Genomic DNA, 22,649 nt, shown 5'->3' on the forward strand with positions numbered 1-22,649 from the left:
TCCCATTACATTCACTATATACTGAACTAAGCATCAGAACTTGGTCTTTTTCTTCCATTACCACATTATTCCTTTTCTCTAATAACCTCAGTTAAAATAAATTTTCAACTTACACATATATATACACAAAGAGTATCCAAACGGGATGCTCTCAGGTGTTCAAAGGCAACTTTCTCTCTCCCCCATCCCCCCTTGCTTAAAGAGCAGCAATAGAATCAGTCACCTTGGAAACAAACATCACCCAGTGTTTGCAGAACAAACAATGGTACCTTTTCAGCCAGTACCAGGCAGGCAGGGCAAGGGGCAGCCAAGCAATTCTGGGTTGTACAGGAGTGTTAACATATTAAATTCATTCAGTGCACCAAAAAGCAGTTCAGTACTAAAAATGAAGCACTCGCCAATGTGTGAACCTTTGGCTAGAAACCATACACAAAGTGAGTATGAAAGTGGAATGAGGATACACCCTTGGTTAGGGAGAAAAAAATTTTTTTTGATTATTTTTGGGACTGTTTTCGATACCTCATGAATAAGGTAAACTATACTCCTGTCACTGAGGATTACCTTCTCTAACAACTAGGAAGAAGTTGCTTTAAAAAGAACAAAAAAATCCCAACAGGTACGTTTCCTCTAATTACTCCTACCAAACCATCATGCTATTCTTCTTTTACTGTGCCGCCGTATATTGGTTTGTAAATTGCCTGTTACCTTAACTTATTTATGAATTTCCAGATTTAAAAGAAAACCTAACTATAGCCTAGAAAGCCGTCAGTTTCTAGAACACATACCTCAATTATAAGGGACAGCAATAACTACTTTTTGACTTTGGATGGCAACAGTTTTTAAACTATCATTTATTGAAGACTTACAGTTAATCATTTTGAGGGGCTCAAGTTTTAGAGGTGATTCTGGTTGTTGTTGTTGTTATAAAGCTCAAATGGACAGTTAATTTAAAAAATAAACACATGCTCTTCAGACCCTTCAGAATAAAAATTTTAAATGTCCAACGAAAGTAACAGTTTCTTCCTTTTTCTGGGTGTGTGCCCAAGTTTTCCTTCCCACCAATTAAGAGAGAAGGCTGGGCCCAACTGAATTATTTGGACAGGAGTTTGATGTCAGTTAAATACCACAGTAACTGGCGTTTTCTATCACATCCAGACTGAGGGACAAATGCTGAATTAACATGGACCAACATGCAGCTTAAACTGGAAGAGTGCCTGTCCCTTTTCTTCTTTTATTTTTTGTTTTTTCCTCAGCAATTTAGGTCTTTAACATCCTTGAGTTAAAGTGCACAAAGGGTGTCTAATCTGACTGAGGTGTAAAAGTCTTAATTAATGAATGCTTTTTTGTGCAGTGACAGTAAATCAGTTCAGTTATGACCCTTTTTGACTGGGCATAAGGGAGTGAGAAGCCACTGAAAAGGAGCTGAACGATTAACCTGAGTACCCTGGAAAAGGAACAGGAACTCTGGAAGTGACGACTGATGACACTGGAAACTACTGAACAACTGAAATCCAGCCCTGGGCCTAGCATCAGGCAGCCACTCTGACCGCTGAGGCTGCAGCTCCTGGCCAGAGGGGAGGAGGAGGAGTCAGGCCGGCGAGGGACTCCCATCCTCCCACCCTCTCCTTCCAGCATGGCAGGGCCAAGCTCAGCTACAGCCTCCCCTTGCTCACCAGGGCTGCAGCTTTCCAGTGCTTTCTGTTTTAGAGATACCCAACACAAATCACTACCTAGAATACGTTCAGCAAATGACCCCAAGAAGCTGGGCCAGCTGAACTAGTTTCAATTCATCAGTAAAAGAGCGACTTTTAAGTTTTATCTGCCTACATATCCAGCACCCCAAAATACACATGCGTATCATCATACTCATGATAGCACACCATGAGTTTATCCAAAGCATTCCCTGGATGCCAACAGTCACCAACAGTGCAGCAACCACAGTCTGGTCTGTACCCCTAACACTCTCCTCAGGATCCCAACTTCCTATCCTCAGCTCCCCACACCCCAGGGGCAGGGAGCGGCATCAAAGAGGGCATTGCACTCTTTCTGTCCCTGCTCTGGCCTGCTCTCCACAGGCCTTCTGGGAAAGCTGGGACAGCACTGCCCACCTCCTGACAACAGCTAAAAGTGACAAGTCAGCTGGGGCTCTGGGGAAGGAACTCCCAGCACTAGGCTGCTGGGGCCGCTCCTGTTGCTCAGTCCAGGGTGGTGACCCCAAGCACAGTGGCTTCCTCTGTCCTCTGGAAGAACATCTCAGAGGGGCAGAGCTGGGAAAGGAAGTGAAAGGAGGAGGCCAGGTGCCAGGGTGGCTTTATCTTTCTCTCCTCTATATTTCTGTCAAGTTTCTGTTTCACTGGCCCTCGTGTGAGGAGGATGTGAACCAATGCATACCTTTTTAATAAACTTTTGAGGGTAACACATGGTTGATTAACGACATGCTTTTAAGAGCCACTTGTTAACACTACACTCTTGAAAGCATTGGGCTTCAGAACTCAGTCCATTTTGAATAAAGATGTTTATGCTCTGTTTATAGATTTACATGTCTTTAGAGACTCTCATTCATTGCTTTGTGTACTACTACCCCTAAAATCACCATTTCTCCAGTTCAAGAAGGTAGGTGGGTTCGGAGAACACTTTATCTATATTATCCTAGCTTATTATATATTCATAGCCCCCCCTCAATAGCATCTCTTACAAAGCACGTACATCTCCATTTTCACCATATTATCTACTAGTAACTGGGACCAAAAACAAGCTTGGCAAGGAGAAAAAAACTCGACCATTAAACTACACTTCACAATAAATGACAATCCTTCAGATATCACAGCTCTCATTTTTTTAAAAAATAAAAAAAAACCTATAATGACATATCAATAAAAGACAAATTAGAAGACACACATGGGGACCCATTTCAACTCAAACTTTTGCTGGATTGGGAACGGTAACACCGATTTGGAATTCCTGAAATGACGTTTATCCCCGGGGAAAGTGTTGAGGTCTGCATCCCTCCAAAGTGACCGTGGCCTCTGCTCTGGGCCTCAGCACCCACCTGGCTGAGCGCCAGGCAGGTACTGTTCCTACTGCACAGATGACCACAGCACTTTCATGGAAGCTGACTGACCCCCTAGTCACCTGCCAAGTCCACTTCCTTGCCTGTGCTGTAAAAACCTAGCTGTGGTATTTGTAGACTACCAAAACAAAACAATCTTTTAGGGGTACTGACCTCCCTCGCCCTTCTTGTACCTGGGCTCAGCTCATAGGCACTTACTGTCCACCTTCCTTCCCTAAGAAAGGTTTCCTCTATCAACGTGAAAAGGCCATAAAAGCTTAAAATAAAGACAACACTAAATGCTTTTGAAATTATGCAGACACTGCCTAAAGTGAAAACAAAATATTTGCTCTTACAAAAAGGGGGAACTGAGACAAGAGACCTCGCTATATTGCCCAGGAGATCCTCCTGCTTCAGTCTTCTGAGTACTGGGATAACAGGCTTGTGCCACCACACCTTGGTATTTTTAATACTCTGAGATCAAGTCTCACTAAATTGTCCAGGCTGAGGTGGAAACTGAAGTCTTCCTGCCTCAGGCTCCCAGAGGGCTGGGATTTACAGACATGCACCACCATGTCTGACTATGGGATAACCTCCCTTCACGTAACATGGAGACATTAGATTTGAGACAGCTACCTGCACCTCCTACCCCCATCCTGGGAAGTTAACAACTTTGCTGTCAGAAACCAAGAAGAGTGGTGTCACTAGTAAATAACCAGTATATGCTTCGAGCACCCATTTTAGAAAGAGGAAAATAAACCACATGAGAATGCAGGTATCTGGAGAAGGGCTCCCTGCACAGGATAGTCATTCAGCTGCAGCCCTGCCTGAAAGCAGCTTTCAGGATGCGGAGACTTCCCTTGATTTATGGTACTTTTCCTTTATGTGAAAGGACAATAGCTTACATCCTCACAAAGGTTGTTCTGTTTGCTTGTGCTGATTAAATGAAGCCTAGGGCCATCACTCTGTCACTTCCTGAGACTACCTTACAAGAAATACATTCTGCCTATTAGAGAGATGGAAAAAACAAGGCACAAAATATTTCATGGATCAAGGTTGGGCTTGGGTATAGGACTCGGGCTTCTCTCTGGCTAACAAACCTGGTCCTGTCTAATAGAGCACCACAGATAATTTTAAAAGGCAAGGGAGCGTTTTGGAGGTATGCTGCAATGCTTCCCATCTGGTGGAGTCAATCTCATTCTCTCCTTTGAAATGAGGAGATGGAGGAGAAGGTCAGGGCTGGATTGTGATCTGTGGCCGAGCAGGTGAGACCAGAAAGCTTCTCCTTAACTTGTCACACAGCGGCCTTCAGTTCCTGCGTGACTGCAGTCAGTCCTGGAGTTCATGAATTCCACCTGCGGTTCGGAACACATCATTATTTCTCTGCCATTAGACCTTGGGGTTACTCATACGCAGGTCTTGTGTTCCTCTATGGCAAGAGCCTCCAGGGAGGTATTTCAAAGGATTCATTTATTTATCTACCTAGCAAGTATCTCTAACCAAGAAAGCTGCTCCCCTAAACAGTATGATCTTCATGTCAAAAAAATATTTTAAAGGCAAATAGTGCTTACTGTCCCCCAAATAAATCTCATTTTTGCAGTACACCCATGCACCCAACAGAAAACTAGAAGGGGATACATAGTAAACTATAATGGTCTTCTCCGACTTGCGGGAGTAAATAATGACTTCTCCTATTTTTCTTCTTTTCCTTCCAGTTCATTTAGGTTATTCCTCAGTGAATGCAAGGCATATGTGCAAGAAAATAGTTCAAAGATCTAATGGCAAAAGCAATTGGTAATCCTGAAGACTATTTCCTGTGTAATCTTGGAGTAATGGCACACTTTCTAATTATCTAGTGAACACAATCCTTTTACGAGAATGTCTGAACAGGAGTGTGATTTTGATTTACCAGCTTGTGGTGGATTATTGATATCATCTGCTTGCTAACATCTCAGCACGAGCAACTGCGGCTCCACCACGCCAGTGCCCAGACAGGCCCGCAGAGGACAGGACTGCAGGCTCCTGGAACCAGCAGGGCGTGCTGACACCTAGGAGCCGCCAGCACTCCACACCGAGCTCCACACCCAGCTCCAGCCCTGTGCCTCTGCCAGCCTCACTCTCCTCACCTGTAAATTAAAGGGATATAAAGGGGATAAAAGAAGCACAGTCCCTGAGGCCCTCTCAAGCAGATACTCCTCGATGGTAAACAAAGATGCAAATACTGGTGAGCCAAGCTTTGCCAGGGAGAACCACTCCCACAGGGCAGATAGAGCTGAACTGATTTTACCAATTTTACTATCTGAGTCACCTGATAGTCAAACAAAGACAGGAAACTTTTAAAGGTTTCCTATCTTTTAAACTTTTAGAGTAACTACTAAAGGATTCAGTAGCTCACAAGTTTCCAGGTTACTACTCTGTGGAACGATCCTGCCCAAAATAAAGGCACAGGCTGAAAGAAGAGTCCACGCACAGCAAGTGCAGTACTTATAAGGCCACTCATGTGATGTTTACCCTGCGCCAAGCGCTGGGTGGCTATCTGTAGTGTTCTATAGCGTCCTCTATAATCCCACGACATGGGTCTGATTACTCTTGTTTTACACAGGCAAAAAAAGATCTTTTTTTTTTTTTTTAAATAAAGAAAGATCTGTGGTGTGAAAAGCAAAGTTGTTTTCAACTGCCATGTGTGCCTACGAAGTCACCCAACTTCTCTGTCTCAATGGTTCCACCTGCCAAGCAGGTAAAATGACCCTCGCCTCATCCATTCCTTTTTCCAGCACTAACAGAGAACCAGGTGTTAGGGATGTGCAGTGGGGTGGGGAGGGGGGAGAGAGGAAGGGAGGGAGGGAGGGAGGAGGGGGTAACAAATGCAGATGTGTTACATACATGTATAAAGTCCCCATGATGAAGACGATCTCTTGCAGGTTGAGAAAAATCAAGATCAGTGAATTAAGTGGTAGGAACTTTCCGGGTACCAGGGTACAGCAAGCATGTACTCATACAAGCAAAAAGCTCTAGTATGAAGAAAATGTTTTCTAGAATTTTTAAAAAGGCAACACACCTGTGCCTACTACTTAGTATGTGGCTGATAAACACTAACACCCTCCCTTTCTTCCTCATTTAACAATGGAGAAAGCATTAGAAATCAAACCCAAGAGAAGCCATCAGCTTTGCCAGCCCCAAAGGAGGATAAGTTTTAAACAAATGCAGAAGAGAAAAGGAAAAAATCACAATTAAATTAAGAGCACTTGTGTTAAGAGTACATTGGTCTGGGTTTGACTATAAACCTTCACTCACTGCAGCGACCTTAGACAAGTATGCAACTCTAGGCTCTAGCTTCCTCATATGGAAAATAGAAATAACCACCCCATAATGTGGATGCAAAAGTTAAATGAGATCAAGTACAAAAGCAGGGGTTCCACTGTCCCCTTAGATTACCCTAAGGAGATTAGGGTAATCTCCTTAAATCCCATCTTCCACATTTCCAAAATGACAACAGTGATACCAACTTGACAAGCCTGTGATGAGGGCTACAGGAAAAATACTTAGCCTTCAAGGTGACTGGCATAAGATGCTACTTATTTGTTTACTAAAAAGGACTATTAACCTTCATGATTGGGGAAGGGGACAGGGATGGCATCCTTCACCAGGGACACTGTGGCCATAGCTCAAGCAAGAAGAGCTGGGCGGAGCCATGTGGGGCACAGCCATCCCCAGGCAGAACACTATGCTCTGAAGCACCAGGCACTGGGCACAGCATCTGCCCACAGAGCGGGATCAGATGCAGGTGGCTGTGAAATGACAAACGCAACTACATCTGAGTCATCCAGGGTAACATGCAGAGTGTACGGATTATGTCGGCCCTGGCTCTGGCTGCTTCTCTTTCAGGCACTTCCAGCTCTCCCAGAGGCTGCAAAGAGCAAGGAGAGCAACAGGAAGGGATTTACTACTACTTTGCAGGCTTTCAGAGGAAGGCCCGTTGACTGGGGGAATTTTTCTCAGGAAAAGCCATATATGCTCAGACTTGACCTGGCCCCAGGCAGCGCAGGTGAGGGTACCTTTCCCTCCTGGGGGGTGGAGGCAGCAGATGGGCTCAAATGCCAGGACCACAACACTGGGGCCATGGCAGGCCCACATGGCTCTGAGCTGCTACCTAACCAGTCGTCAGCTCCACTAACACCACATCTCAGTGCTCAGATGTACAGGAAAGCTTTGGGCCTATGGGCTTTCTCTGCAAGCCCATCCACCACCAAGCACCCAAAGGAACCTTCCAGGCCAAAGGGATATGAACCAAAACCCTGGAGGTCAGGACCAAGCTAGAACCTGGGTGCCCTGCTGCCTGGCCACACCTTTCTTACAACAGGATGTCAGCTCTCCAGAAGGTGGCTCACCTGGAATTGGTAGCCGCGAAGTCAAACACTGAGCCAGAAGATGTGATTCAGCTTTTCAACAAGTCCACGGCTGTAAAGAAATAAAGCCTCGCTGTGTGTGCAGATCAGCGAATAGCTTTAGGCCACTCAGAAAGCCTACACGAAGCCACTCAATCCACCAGCTTCCATGAGATGTGCACCCTGCCTCAGGATGAAGCAGAGTAAAGGGCCAGAGTGGACACCAAACACAGAGGCCCAAACCGTGTCCCCCTTCTGAGGATTCCTCCAAGGCCACTGCAAGCAAACGTGTCCACTGTCTGCTCAAACACCTAACACTCCCGGGGATTTATAGAGGAAAAGTTGACTTCTGCCTTACCCCACCTGGCCCCACGTAACCCTCCAACCATATCATCTTCAAGTACATCATCTTCAACACCAAATTACACCCTGGCTCCCAACTGGCCTTACACCTCCCCCAGACCGCATCCCATCTGTGCTTTTCCTGGAAGTGCAGAACAGATCCAGTCCCATGAGCTTCCGCGAGTCCTGGCCTTCCCAAGGGAACTTGGCTCAGGGTCCACACGCACTTTGAATTCCTTTCATAACGTAAACTCCCTGAAGGCAAGAACCACCATGCTCCACCATGCCTGAACCAAGTGTCCTGAACGCAGCAGTTGCTCAATGAAGGGTGTTGCACCTGAAGTTGGAGGCAGTCACATAGTACTCAGATCTAAGCAGATTGGGAAAATTCAAGATCAGTGAATTAAGTGGTAGGAACTCTCTGGGTACCAGGGTAGAGGGAGCTTATCCACATCACAAAAAAACAACAATTCCTGGGCTGGTGGTACAGCTCAGCGGTAGAGCACTTGCCACCACGTTTGAGGCCCTGGTTCCATCCTCAGCTCCACTGCAAAGAAAAAATTAAAAAAGGAATAAAATTCAGACAGTAGGAAAAGACTATGAAATATGAAACTTCCTGGTTGGTAGATTGTCACTAGCTGCACGACCTCTCAGAAATACAAACACCTTCAAGCCTCAGCTTTCTATCTTTATAAAAGGGAAGAAAAGGGCCATGGAGATAGCTCAGTGGCATAAGCATCTGCTTGCAAATACAAGGTGCTGAGTTCAATCCCTGATCCAAAAAAAAAAAAAAAAAAAAGGTGTATATACCAACTATATCTCGATATCTCATCAGATGGTTGTGACCCTCACACATGGATCGAACGGGTACTTTCCCCCTGCTCCCAATGCCACCTACACAAGGACACGTTCAGATGCCTCTCCTGAGGTTCTCTTCCTGGTCCCCCAAAGGCTCACTTTCTCCTGCACAATTCTAGCTCAAATGATAGAGCACGTTCCAACAACAAAACAAAAGGTTGCCAGCAATCAATAAAATCATAAAATACATCAATCAGCTTTAGGTGATGAAAATGATTACTCTGAAGCTGTGTTCTGTCCAAAACACCAAATCACAGGAGACTCTCCACATTTCCCAACCCTCCCCACTGGCTCCTTTAGTCCCTGAACACAGGCTTTAAAAAGCATAAAGTCAGACCTATAAAAAAATTAATTTCCTCTCTAGAGGACAGAGGACTCTGAATACCTAAAAGTACAAGGGAATACTGTGTTTCTGCAGTAATTACTATGCCACTAATTGTCTCTGGGTCCTGGTATTTTGCAAGCCTTGGGCACACACGGGGCTCCCCCTCCTGACCGCCTTGTCTGCGGTGAGGATGGATCCACAGCGCATCTGGGGCAGGGACGCGTGCTACACAGGTGAGCGGGGAGCGGGGAGCGGGCAACAGCGTGCGGCAGCTGGATCCTAGGAACAGACTGTTTCCACCGGATGCCTTGAAGCGCCTCCCCCTATCATCACGACTGCAAATTACCAGCCGCCTGCTGGCTTCCCTTCCCAGTCCTAGCTGATGTTCACCTGCCAATGTATCTGAAGGAAAAGTAGTAATGAGTCTTTCTCTTACAAAGACCTCTGCTCCCTGATGAGCTTAACTAAGTGCCAATTAGTAAAGTGTAATTAAGAAAGTTTAAATATTATCTAATTGAATTCTACTTGCTGTAAGTAAATATTCCCACCTTCCTCTTTTGCTTGCTTTCTCCTGCTCTTTTCACCCTAAAGATGGCACCCAGGGGCCTGACACATGCTACCCAAGAACTGTGCTCCATGGAGCAGCCCCAGTCCCTTCAGTTATCACCGATAAACATACAATACCTCAGCAGGCAGCTCTGAAGACCAGGCTGGAAAATCTTTCTTATAAGGTGGTAGGGGATGGGGATTGGGCTCAGCAGTAGAATATTTGCCTAGCAAGCTGGAAGCCCTGAGTTTGGTCCTCAGCACCAAAAACAAACAAACAAACAAAAAAAAAACTCCCCTAAAATAAAAAAATCTCAAGGAAGAAATACAGTAAAATCAAAAAAGACCGCAAACACAAGGGCTTGAGTTCAATCCCCAGTTCCACCCCCCCAAAAAAAAATCAAAAAAGACCCAAAACAAGGCAACTACAAAGGTGATGGTGGTAGAGCATTATTTCATTAAAAAGGGTACCAGACTCAGTTTGTGCTACATACTGTGCTAAACATGACGTGGCCTCTGCTGCCCAATGTTCTTAAAGGGTTACAGTGTTCTCTGAAACACAGCGCTGCTCACATCACAGCCCTGCTTCAAAGCACCTGATGGCCCACAGCAGCCCACACAGCCAAGGCCAGTCTGCTTCTCCAGGCCAACCTCTCCCACCCCAACTCAACGACACCCAAGGCGCCCCCTCCAGTCACACTCTACTTCTTGTCTCAGCCTGTCCCCAAGGAAGCTTCACAATTTACACTCCAGGGCCTGTACCAGCACTGCTCCTTCTGCCTAGAAGTACTATCATGTGTTACCTGCCCTCCTCCATGTGGCAAACGCTGCGCTGCTCCTGGCATTACTTCCGTTTTCCTAGCTGCTTTCCACCTGCAGCTCCTGCATGCCTGCTGGTGGGAGTGCTGGGGAGTTCTCCGGGCAGCAACCGAGTTTTACTTGACCTGACTGGTATCCAGTGTAGGTGTTAAGGCAGGGTGACTGCCACAAGCTTGCTGAGGGTGATCTTCCACCCTTAAGAAGAAAAAGAGCACAGGATGCTTCCGGTTCCAGTCTGCTGCTCACTGCCCTCCTGCTGACGTGCCACCTCAGGCTTACACTCTAGTTTCAATGCCATCCTTCCTCCACTGACCCCCCGAAACCAGGAAACAGCCCTCCAGTACGCCTCTCCAGTCGAGAGCTGCCACTGCCATAAGCTGTTCAGGTCGCCTTGTATGCACTGGCCTGGGTGCACTGCACAGTACAGTGTGTGTGTGTGTGTGGGGGGTGCGAATAAAAAGCAACACAACAAATAACACTTCCTAGAGGCTATCTCCCTCGCACACGGACAAACCTTAAAGAGAAGGCTGGTAATGAGAGCCACTCTGATGCCGCTTCTACATCTCTAGCACCATAGGCCACTCAGTCTCTGAGGGTCACCCCGGAAGACAACTGCATCACCTTGGCAGGATAGTAAGAAAATACAACAAGCAACAATGGCCCTGTTTCCAGGGCTCTGGCCTCGCAGAAATTCAAAGCAAACCCAAATTCCCCACACGTACACATGCGGTTTCCAGCCAAGTGGCCAACATCTGAGTCTTTCTTTGCAGCACAGCCTGGCACTCCATGCTACAGGGGGAGTCCGCACGAAGGGTATGGAGGGAGGAGAGCCCCCCGCTACCTCGCCAGTCTCCCTTCTGGGGCACCTCTTGCCACTGAAAGTCTGCCCTGGTGCAAAGTCCTTCCCAGCAGGGTGTGCTCGGGGGTTCTCCAGCAGTGCAGCCCGGTGCTCAGCTGTGGGGTCTCCCTGGCCTCCCCTCCTAAGGAAACTCAGCTCCTGGCCAGCTGGTTTGAGTCCTAGCACTACCTCCATGAGCCACTCACTCACGCCATGAAATGCTGATCTCCCACCCTTCCTCCCTGGCTCCCAGAACTATGGTCCCCAGTACAAGACGTGCTGCTCCATGGTGAGCTCCTCCTAGAAACTGCAACATGCTTGCTCTCGCCCATCTCTGCCCTCGAAGTATCCCTCAGAGAAGGTTCTAGATGAAAAGCGTTTCTGAGGACTCTCCACTGGATGCCACTGCATGCCACGATGTAGATCATGCCACTGGGGCTGGCAGAGTTAGGGCACCTTCCTAGCCAGTTGCCTTTCCCATCCCAAATTTTTGAGTCAGGATAACAACTGCACCTACCTCCTGGTCAAGAAGGCACAGGAAAAGAACCCAGGACAACGGTAGCCAGTACCCGCTCAATATCACTTTCGTGCCAAGAGTTTTTCTACAGGAAACCTAGCAAACCAAACAGGTGAAAATGAAGGTCTAACGACTTTACAGTGCTGACTCGGCAGAGTGAAGTTATGAAGAGTAAGTCTACCAAAGGCAGAAGGTAAACTGGACTGTTTTGCTTCGGGTTTATCTGATGCAAAGCAAACAGAGACTGGCTGTGCCCTGTGATGTCTTCCACCAATGGTGGGTTGTGACTCTCATGCTGTTTGTTGAACTTATTTCAATCAGCTCCAGACCACACTTTCTGTTGTGCTAGACTAGGTCTCTACATATTCTGCAGAGAAATGAGAGCTGTCCTGACTACCGTCGGACTTCTAAAGACAAGCACTTCCAACACTGCACATACTGGGAAAATAACAGTGCAATATGCCACAGCCGCTGATTGTAATAACAAGTGCTAACTACCTCCAATACACACACCATCTCCCAATACACACATATTTCTCTACTTTTTTTTGCTTGGGTACAGTGAAAAACCAACATATAACACACCACCAAATTGCCAGCGCAGAATGGAGTGACAAGCACAGAAGAACCTGCAGAACATCCGCATCTTTGCATCATTATTCACCAAGAGCTGCTCAGAAAAGGAGGGCAGGCATAGCTCAGTGGTAGAGCACTTGCCTAGCACATTCGAGGCCAAGTCCAACGCCCAACATCTCAGAAAGAATAACACAAAGAAAGCAAATCAGCAAAGAAATCCAACCAAATACAACATACTCCTCATTCTAAAGCAGACTGCCGAAGTTGGGGTGGGCAGTGCGAAGAACAGCTGGCCACTTTAATGTGCACCTCGGTGTCTACAGCACCCTCTTTTTCCTGCCTGGGCAATGAGATCCGGTAGCCAGAAATCCAACATGTCTATTCTCAACATACACACCCAGGAGATCTTTGACTCTCATGGGAACCCCACTATGGAAGTTGACCTCTACACTTCGAAAGGTCTCTTTCAAGCTGCTGTGCCCAGTGGAGCCTCCACTGGCATCTATGAGGCCTTGGAGCTGCATGACAATGACAAGATCCGCTATCTGGGCAAGGGTGTGTCAAAGGCTCAACAGCATATTAATAAAAGTATTGCACCTGCCCTGGTTAGCAAGAAATTGAATGTCACAGAGCAGGAGAAGATTAACAACCTGATGACTGAGAAGGTCGGGACTAGGAATAAATCCAAGTTTGGGGCAAATACCATCCTGGGAGTGTCTTGCAGTGTGCAAGGCTGGCACCATGGAGAAGGGGGTGCCTCTGTACCACCACACTGCTGACCTGGCAGGCAACCCCAAGATCACCTTGCCTGTCCCTGCCTTCGACATGATCAATGGCGGCTCACGCACTGGCAACAAGCTGGCCATGCAGGAGTTCATGATCTTGCTTGTGGACGCAGCCAGCTTTAAGGAGGCCATGTGCATTGGGGCCGAGGTCTACCAAAACCTGAAGAACGTCATCAAGGAAAAGTACGGCAAGGACACCACCGATGTGGGGGATGAGGGTGGCTTCACACCCAACATCCTGGAGAATGAGGAAGCCCTGGAGTTGCTAAAGACCACCAATGCAAAGGTCAGCTACTCAGACAAGGTGGTCATCAGCATGGGCATGGACATGGCCGCGTCCGAGTTCTTCAGGTCTGGGAAGTACGACCTGGACTTCAAGTCTCCTGACGACCCTAGTAGATACATCTCACCCAATCAGCTGGGCGACCTCTACAAGTCCTTCATCAAGGATCACCCAGTGGTGTCCAGTGGTGTCCATCAAGGACCCCTTCAACCAGGATGACTGGGGCGCCTGGCAGAAGCTCACGGCCAGCGCCGGCATCCAGGTGGTGGGCAACAACCTCACAGTGACCAACCCCAAGCGTATTGCTAAGGCTGTTAATTTTTGAAAAGGCCTGCAACTGCCTGCTGCTCAAAGTCAACGAGATCAGCTCAGTGACCGAGTCCTTGCAGGTGTACAAGCTGGTGCAGTCCAACGGCTGGAGTATCATGGTGTCTGACTGGTCCAGGGAGACAGAAGATACCTTCATCGCTGACCTGGTGGTGAGACTCAGCATGTGCCAGATTAAGACTGGCGCGCCCTGCCGATCGGAGTGCCCGGCCAAGTACAACCAGATCCTCAGAATCGAGGAGCTGGGTAGCAAGGCCAAGTTCACCGGCCGGAACTTCAGAAACCCCCTGAGCAAATAGGTCACGGCAGGCCAGCGCCCAGGCCTCGGGCCCAGGTAGTTAGGTCCTCTCCTGCCACTAATTCTGTAGATGTCATGGGGAGGGGGGCCTGCCCATTAGCTCAGTTGTTTAAGTGACTGCTTAAACAAAGTAATCAGGGTGTTGTGGTTCGACCCCCAGATCCTCAAGCCTTACCAGACCTGCCCTGAAGGCATCCTGAGCCAGCCAAAAAAACAAAAACAAAACCACTTCTGTAGATGCCATCAAGGCCACCCGGAGCCCACTATGATTGCCATGCTTGTCACCTTGTGTCCCACTGCGTCTGGAGCAATATGTGTGCCCCAAACCAGGTACCCAGTGGTTCTGTTATGAAATAAACCCTGGTGCCCAGGAGGAAAAATAAATAAATAAATAAATAAAAATAAAGCAGAGTGCCACTTTCCTGGGGAAATTCATCTATACAGCATGTACCCCAATACCACGTTCCTAGGAGGGTAACTGGCTTTGGGGTCACTGAGAAGGGCTCCATCACAGCCACCTGAAGACATGTCACCTGGCCTGGCCTAACTGACAGTCCTTGGTAATTCCTAGGAGAAGGCTCACTGAGCTTCTACCAATGCATTTATTTATTAACTCACTTCATTGATCACCTCAGGGCCTTTACACAAACTACATTTGACTTTCATTCACTTAATCTTAACACAGCGATGGCCTAAAGTATCCTGAAGACAGTCACACAGAAGATGCGTTAGTGTCTCACATCCAGGTGCCACAATACACCAATCTCAGTGGTGCACATTCGAGTCGAGTCAGAGGGAATCCAAATCACCAGTGTGGTGTGCACAACCAGGGCAATCTAGCACGCTCCAAGTCATGAAGTTATGGGTGGGCTGTCCAAAAGGGAGCTCATACTTGTCTGTCACCAGAACTTAGTACCACATGGACTACTGACCCCGATTTTGGATATTCATTATGAAGCAATTAACTAGGAAGCTATATTTATAAACACACTTCTTAGTCCATGGCTAAATCCACACACTTTGGGTCACAGTGAGGTGAAGGTTTGTTTCTGAACTGACCGAATAGTGCTTTAAATTTTCAATGTTTAAATTCTAAAATTAAAAACATTAAGCCCAGTTGTAGGTTTTCTTCCCAGCAACTTTGTTGCCACCCACTCCACCCCCAGTTCAGTTTATTTTACCAAATACTGGGCTGGAGAAAAAGGGTGGCGTCAGCTCTAGTGGGATTTATGGGGACACATCCATGCATCCAAGCAAGAGATGGAAAATCCCACTCTCCTCAATGTGGGTGGAGGACCAGTGCCACACAGAGCCCAAGGAGATGTTCGGATATATTTGCGGGCCTGATATCATGAAACAGAAGCGGCTCTGCGGCTTGCCGAGGCTTACCTGAGGTTCTGATGAATCATTTGGATGATGTCAAGAGAAAAGCATTACACAAAGCCAGGAGCCCTGGTAAAACTTTCTTAGGGGAGATGGTAACAGAGGGGGCCCCAACTCAGACACAAGGAGATGGCTGTGCAGACAGGCACCCCCACGCCCCAGTAGGAATCCTAAGTGGGAGGTAGTCATGAGGGGGTCAGGTTGCACGCTGAGCTCTTGCAAAAAGCGCAGGACAGCACGCCTGTTCTGCAGCTTCTGTGTGTACTGATTCAGTGGAAAACAGCACTGTCTGGTTCCAAAAAAGACTAGGTCTGCCATTCAACACAAGTCCACACAGCAAAAACTGGAGGACCACTCAGGTCAGGTAGCAATCTTGCAATCAGAGGTGTTTTAATACTGGACAATCACTCCACCGGGACAAGTTCCACTCCTTGTGGAAGGGGTCAGATCTTGGCCTGAGGCACCCACAGACCTAGGGGAGAGCCCAGCACACATATAGGAGATCCATGAGTTTTGTTGACTGAGTGAACTTTGCTTTCATACAGATTACTGCTCAAGCAAAACACTGATGCAACTCCGAGACATAAATGGCATCAGGTGACCACAGAGAGCCTTTATGTTGTTCCAATTAAGAAATAAGATGGAAAATCAGGTCATGAAAGGCACTCAATGCTGAGTAAAGGGCTGCAGCAAAGGACAGCCCTCTGCCACAGGGCAGACACACAGAGCATCACAAAAATAAATGAAAACTTAAATATTCTTAAGATTCAGGTGTGTATCTCATCTGAAAGCCATTCAAAAGTCAAAAGAAACCCTCCTATTTCCTTTAGCATCAGGAAAGAAAAAGAAGCAGGAAAAGAGGAAGCCACTCATTTACTCCCAGGTAAGAAAAAGACTTGTTTTTCATTCACTATTATCTAAGTACTTCCCATATTTTATCCATGCCAGGTACTTTTTAACCAAATAAAACATACAACTAGAAAAAAAAAAAAGACTTTTAAGAATAAGTGTGTGAGCTGGGCATGGTGGTGCATGTCTGTAATCCCAGCACTCTGGAGGCTGAGGCAGGAGGATCATTGTGAGTTCGAGACCAGCCTGAGCCTACAAGTTGAACTCAAGGTCAGCCTGAACTGCATAGCAAGACCCTGTCTCAAAAAGACAGACAGACAATACTGGTACCCACCAGTGATCCTAGTTCCTGGGAGGCTGAGGCAGGAGGATCCCTGTGAGTTGGAAGCCAATCAGGCCTACATAGTAAGTTCAAATCCAGCCTGAAGTACATAGTGAGACTAAAACTAACCTGAAAGTCTTTAGAGAACACACTTCCATTCATAAACTTTTGCTTAGTCCCACACTCCAAAACCCAAAGACCTGGAAGGTATTTCTTCCTTCTCAACCCTGTTCCACCCAATCCCCAAGACCTGCCTACTTCTTAAATCTCTATCAAACCCATCTCCACTCCTTATGTCCATTGCCAGGCCACTACTGGCTTTAAAAACTAGCCTTCTAACTAAGTAGCCTTTCAAACAGAAGGGAGATACTTAATACCGTGAGCACTCTTGCTTCCTTCTAGCCTGCCTGGTCTACTGTCTACTGTGGGTTGGGGTGACTGTTAATAATGCAAGTCTCATTCCACTGTTTGGCCTAGTACTTGCTACAGCTTCCTAGAGCCTCCACCCCAGTCTTAGGGATCCAAACCAGGGTCTTGCACATGTTAAGCAAGTATTTTACCATCAAGCTATACCTACCCCCAGCCCTTTTTAAATTTTGAGGGGTTTTGTTTTGCTTTGTTTTTTGTACTGGGAATTGAACTGAGGACCTTGCGCTTGCCAGGCAGGCACTGCACCACTGAGCTATATTCCCAACCCTTAAATTTTACTTTGAGAAGACTGAATCTTGCTACATTGTCTATGCTGGCCTGGTATTTCTGATGTTCTTGCCTTCTCCTGCTTAGTTGGGAACACAACTTAAGAACTCCAAGCACCATGTTCTTGTTCCAACCTACACCTCATCAGTCATTTATTCATCTTTATCTTTTCTTCCTCCAAACACACTGTGCTTCTCTCACTGCCCTGGACACATCCTCCCTTCTAACTTTAGGGCCTTTGTACAAGCTGCTCTCTGAAGCACCCTTTCCTTCCTCTCAGCATTCTTAAGGTACAAGCTAAACATCACTTCCACAGCTTGCCTTCCTTGAGCTGCTACCCAGAATCCTTTGCTGTGAGTCTTTCTCAGACTGCTTCCCAGCATCCTCTGCCAAGATGTCTCCTTCCCAGCATCCTCTACTACTACCACACATGGAGGTCAAACTTCACTTGCTAAGCATTTGTTATATTAATGTCTTGCACTTTGCACAGATGACATATATTTAAACATTTATTAAATAAACAAAAATCTGTAAATCTAAAAAACAACATCATGGTATTGGCAAATTTGCTTGTGGAAAAATGCCTGTTTTTCAAGAGGAGAACCTAATACTGAATTGCACCTGATATAATATTTTTAAAAGTGAATTGTGAAGCCTAGCTAAGCTCTTGAACAACAAATGGCTCTCAAAGACATATTTTCATGACTTTAATATGAATCAAGTGAGCTGGAGGTGTAGCTTACTGTTGGAACACTTATCTAGCCTGCAAGAGGTCCTGAGTTTAATCTCTAGCACTGTAAAAAATAATCAAATACAAATAAAATTCTGAGACATACTAGCTAGGCCTCCTTTATTTAATCATATTTTATTTTTGAAACAGGGTCCAAACGTACAGTTCACACTGGCCTCAAATTCTCAACTCTCCTGCCTTAGCCTCCTGAGAACTGGGATAATAGGGAGATATGACCATACCCAGCAGCCTCCTTTAAACTATACTTGGCCTTAAATGTTAAGTACCAATACCTGACTAACCAAGTCATGGGAAACCTGTTTGAGACAGTTACTTAACAGTTTTATGAAGTTACCCTCTAAAATAAGAATTAGAATTTATGGCCCTACCACTGTGAATGTTTCTGACCTCATCTAAAATAAGAATTAGAAGCCTTACAGTGAAAGAGAAAATGCCTTTAAAAAAAAATCTGTTTTCTGGACTGCCCAGATAGCTCAGTGGACTAAAGCGCCTGCTTAGGCAGAGCGCAGTGGCCAGGGTTCAATTCCCAGCGTTCCATGCCTTGCCCGTGCCCATGCCCTGAGATGGAGACTGGGTGTGGTGGCACACACATATAATTCCAAGGTTTGGGAGGCTGAAAACAGGAGAATCACTATGAGTCTGATCTACAGAGTGAGACCCTGTAGACCCTGTACTAAATACATTAAAAAAAAAAATCTGTTTTCTATATCAGGGAGGAAAACAAGCTTCTTCAAAAATAAAACTAAGTTAAAATATCACAACTATACGCATCTGCCAGCTCTAAACCTAAACTATAACTAGCAAGTAAGCACTTACTAAAAATAAAGACAGCAATGCTTCGATTTTGGATTCTAGGGGCTGAGGACTGAACCCAGGGCCTCATGTGTATTGCGTAGTAATGTATTATGTTATCAACTAGGATTTTATCCTGTATAAAGGATGCCATGGATTTCTACCATGCAGTTTATTTTCTCTTTTTCTTTTGTTCCCTGTTTTAAACTTATTGCTTGGAAAGGAAATCTGTGCATATGGTTTACATTGTATTTTGAGACACCCATTCCATTTTCCTAGCATCTTCCCTAGTTTTGAAAATATATGTACCTCTTCTTTAAAAAAAAAAAAAAAAAAAAAGACATGGTTTAAAATAATTTTGTGTATCCAGAGAAGTGTTTTATTTTGTAAGTCTCCGCATAGAGGAAGTTCCCCTAAAATGACTGTCTTTATGAATATAATCTATAATCAACTTTTATTGAGTAGGTAAGCTGTGTACACACACACACACACACACACACACACACAAATAAAAGCTTATTCTCCACAGGTTTCTGGATTTGGCATTTTTGTTTTAAATCCAGGGAGTAACGGAAAAAAGAGACGTTAAATTATACACAGACCAACACTCCTATTAACTCATACCACTAATGAAACACAACTCTAACTAGGCAGAGAAAATGGGCCCACACATTGAAGCTCTGAAATGACTCTAGTCTTTGATCTGAGTGCCCATCTCCCCTACTTAACGTAAACTTCAAACCAAGAGCCATGAAGAGTGGTTATAATTAGTAAAGGCCCCAGTGTGACAGCTTTTAGAGCACGTAGATGTTAACAAAAGATTTTTATCCCTCTTTACATTAGGTGGAGAAACTTTTAAGAGTCTTGAAATTTAAAGTCTTTTATACAACTGTGCACCTAGCACCAAACCTTCGCACTATGAGTGTACTAAAAAAAAAAAAAAAAAAACAAAACCTTCCTGCTTCCTCTGCTGATTCTGTAGTGCTGTTCAGTGCAGAGCCTTCCAAATTACATATGGCTCATCTCCAAAACTCCTGCCTATATGTAGACATCAACACACATTATGGTGCGTGTGAGCCCATCAGTGTGGGCTAGGTGCAGGGGCTGGCACATTGTCCTGGAGGAAGGAGGGAGGGGACACATGCTAGCAGATAAGCAAGAGCAGACAGATGGGCATAAGCTTCACTCGGAGGAGGAGGACCAAACGCTCGCTGGAAAAGCGAGTCCCTGGATGGGCTTGAAAGAAGAGCAAGAAATGTTCTTGCCGGGGAAGCTGCTGGGAACACAGCAAAGTGAGTAATCGGCATGAAAGCAGAAAGAAATGATACAGTGGCTGTGCTGGGGGAATGGGGAGGCTGAGCCGAGGCTAGAGCTTTGGTTCGGGAGCTCCAGAGGGCGGCCACTGTATGCCAAAAGAAGGAGCTTGGATTTCTTTCTGTAGACACCAGGGAGCCAAGAGATGTTTTCAAGCAGGCAAACAACACGCACGGCTCTAGCTTTGGAGGACGAGGCCCTGGCAGCCAAGTGCAGACTGAAGTGCAGTGAGGAGGAACTGGGGGCAGGAAATTCACTTAGGAGGAACGGGTGACAGGATGAGGGTCTGGGCTGATGTATGCCAGGCCCAAGTCAGAGGCTGGAGGCCGGCAGGGAGGTTCCCAGCCCTGGAGGCTGGGTGGGCCGATGCATTCAGATCCCTCTCCAGAAGGCAGGGAGGGGACTTTCATTTTTATAAGCACCTGCAGGGTGAGGTGTACCTGAAGCGTCCACTTGGGACAAGCTGTAAATGCAGATACAGCGGGGAGTTGCCCATTTATAGGTGAGAGGAGAGGGCAAAAGCAGCAGAATGCACAGGCCAAGCTGGGGCGTTAAGCTGTCAGAGGGGAAAAGAGCTGTCGCCAAGTTCCCAATGTCCACAAAGCAAGCAGGAGGCAGGCCCCTGTGGGGGCAACTGTCTGCCCACTGCAGGGAGCCCCTCCTTTTCTGGAATTCTGTCTCCCTGCGGCTCTGGCTCCATGGCTTCCTCCTTGCCTCCTGTCCGCCATATGAGACATCTGGGGCTTGAAGGGGACTCTGGGGACCAGTGGCAAGCAAGTGGAAGTTCAGAATCACTCCTGTCACAGTGCTAGGCATTTCTGAGCTGAGGCCCTGGGTCCTCAGAAACATAAAAAATAATCACTGTCTCTTTCCTTCCCCATTTCTCTTGTTCCCTCCCTGTCCATGGGACAACTAACTGTGCAGCCATCCTGGGATGAGACATCTGCACACAAGACCCCACACTCAGAAAACCTGCTCTGAAAAAAGGTGAATGGTTATGTAAGAATTTTTTTGCAAAAAGTTGAGAAAACAAAATAAGCAAGACTACGAGCGCAGAAACATCAAGCAAGTAGGGACTAGTTCAAATAGTTGAGAGGGAAAACAGGTACACTCCACATAACTTGAAACACCAGAGACAACTGGCAAACAGATGACAGCTCCCAAGTGGTTTCCCAAATAACCAAAGCCGTGCCACCTACCAGAACAGTGTCTCGGGGCCCACGAATCTGGCTTGCTTTAGAAGCAGATGAGCTTTGGAACTTTTCATTACTAACGGGGGTTTTCCAATATATGTGACACCACTTAAATATCTCCTCTAGCCCCAGACATTCCGAGAGATCTTGAACTTACCAATGAAGGTACTGGGTGGACAGTTACAAGAGCTTATTTTTTAAATGGAATTTCATATCTTCACAAGGGAACTCGTGTGATAAGGGGAGGACCCAGTCTACATGTACATATTGACAGGGACTGTTCTCTTTAGGGCCTGGGCCTTTAACCCAGGGCTTCATCCACACTAGGCAAGGGCCCTACCACTGAGCTACACCCCAAGCCCAGTGACTACTGCACTTTCAGGGCAGATTTTCTCACCCCAGGCTATTTGGGGCTGAATAAACAATAGGGGGGGGCTGTCTTGGATGTCTCTGGTCTCTACTGACTTAAAGACCAGTAGCACCCCACCCCTGGCCCAGCAAGAAACTAACCTATCTGTACAATGCTAAATGTCCCCGAGGGCAAAGTCACCCCGGCTGATAACCAGGCCTTTCAAGAGTGAATCTCAAACTCCCTGCCCACTTTTTCCTTAAAATACATCTCTAACTTGCTTAAGAGCCTGCTGATTTCTCCTCGCTCCTGGGGACGCAAAGCAGAAAGAAAGGGCTGTATCTCTCCCTTTGGCACAGACTCGCCTGGGTACATTCTGCCTCAGGTAAAAGAGGTATGTAAAATTCTGGAACGGAAATCTTGAGTGGATACCCACAAAACTTCCTGAGCTCAAAATATACCGCCTTTCTTCCATATATAGATTCTGAGTTTCTGGAACATTCATTTTATCCTCCCAACAACCCTATGAGGTAAGAAAGCTACAGAAAAGAGGTGAATGATCACATTCTTCAATAATGCTGCTGCTAGCAGCTGAATTTTTTTCTTTTTTCAATTCCATTACACTTTCAAATGCATCCACAGAATTAATTGCAAAAGGCTCTGGTCTCATTAACAAACAACATACTCAACCTCGAGCAAACCAGGCAGTACACATCTTCAATGCTAAGTCCTCTGATGCCAAGCTGAGTCTGAAGAGCAGCTGTTCTCCAGAGCTAGGCCGGACTTGGAGATCTGGTTCTGGGATGATGTCTTACCAGCCCAAGGGGGGACCCAAGGATGTAGCTATAAAATAGAGCTGCTCTGAGCAGAAGATCAAATTTTGTGAAAGGCCTTTGCAAAAGCAGGTTAAAATTTGGTCCAAAGAGGTACACCTAAACAAGAAACTTTTAAAACAAACTCCACCAGGCATATCTAACATTTTTATAACCATTCTACCACACAGTCTCAGAAAGGGATGGCAGGGGTGAAATACCAAGCAAGCTCAGGGGAAA

The 22,649-nt window shown here is 46.3% G+C and overlaps 1 protein-coding gene and 1 pseudogene across 1 annotated transcript in view; one reads left to right on the plus strand and one right to left on the minus strand.

The window, feature by feature from the left end:
• The window catches only part of Rreb1 (ras responsive element binding protein 1), a 131,338-nt gene that overhangs the window by 103,774 nt on the left and 4,915 nt on the right, over positions 1-22,649 (minus strand). The window lies entirely within an intron of this gene.
• On the plus strand, positions 12,630-13,949 carry LOC101575786 (annotated as a pseudogene).

The sequence above is a fragment of the Octodon degus genome, unplaced genomic scaffold, assembly GCF_000260255.1.
Source record: "Octodon degus isolate 3935 unplaced genomic scaffold, OctDeg1.0 scaffold00023, whole genome shotgun sequence".
NCBI lineage: Eukaryota > Metazoa > Chordata > Mammalia > Rodentia > Octodontidae > Octodon > Octodon degus.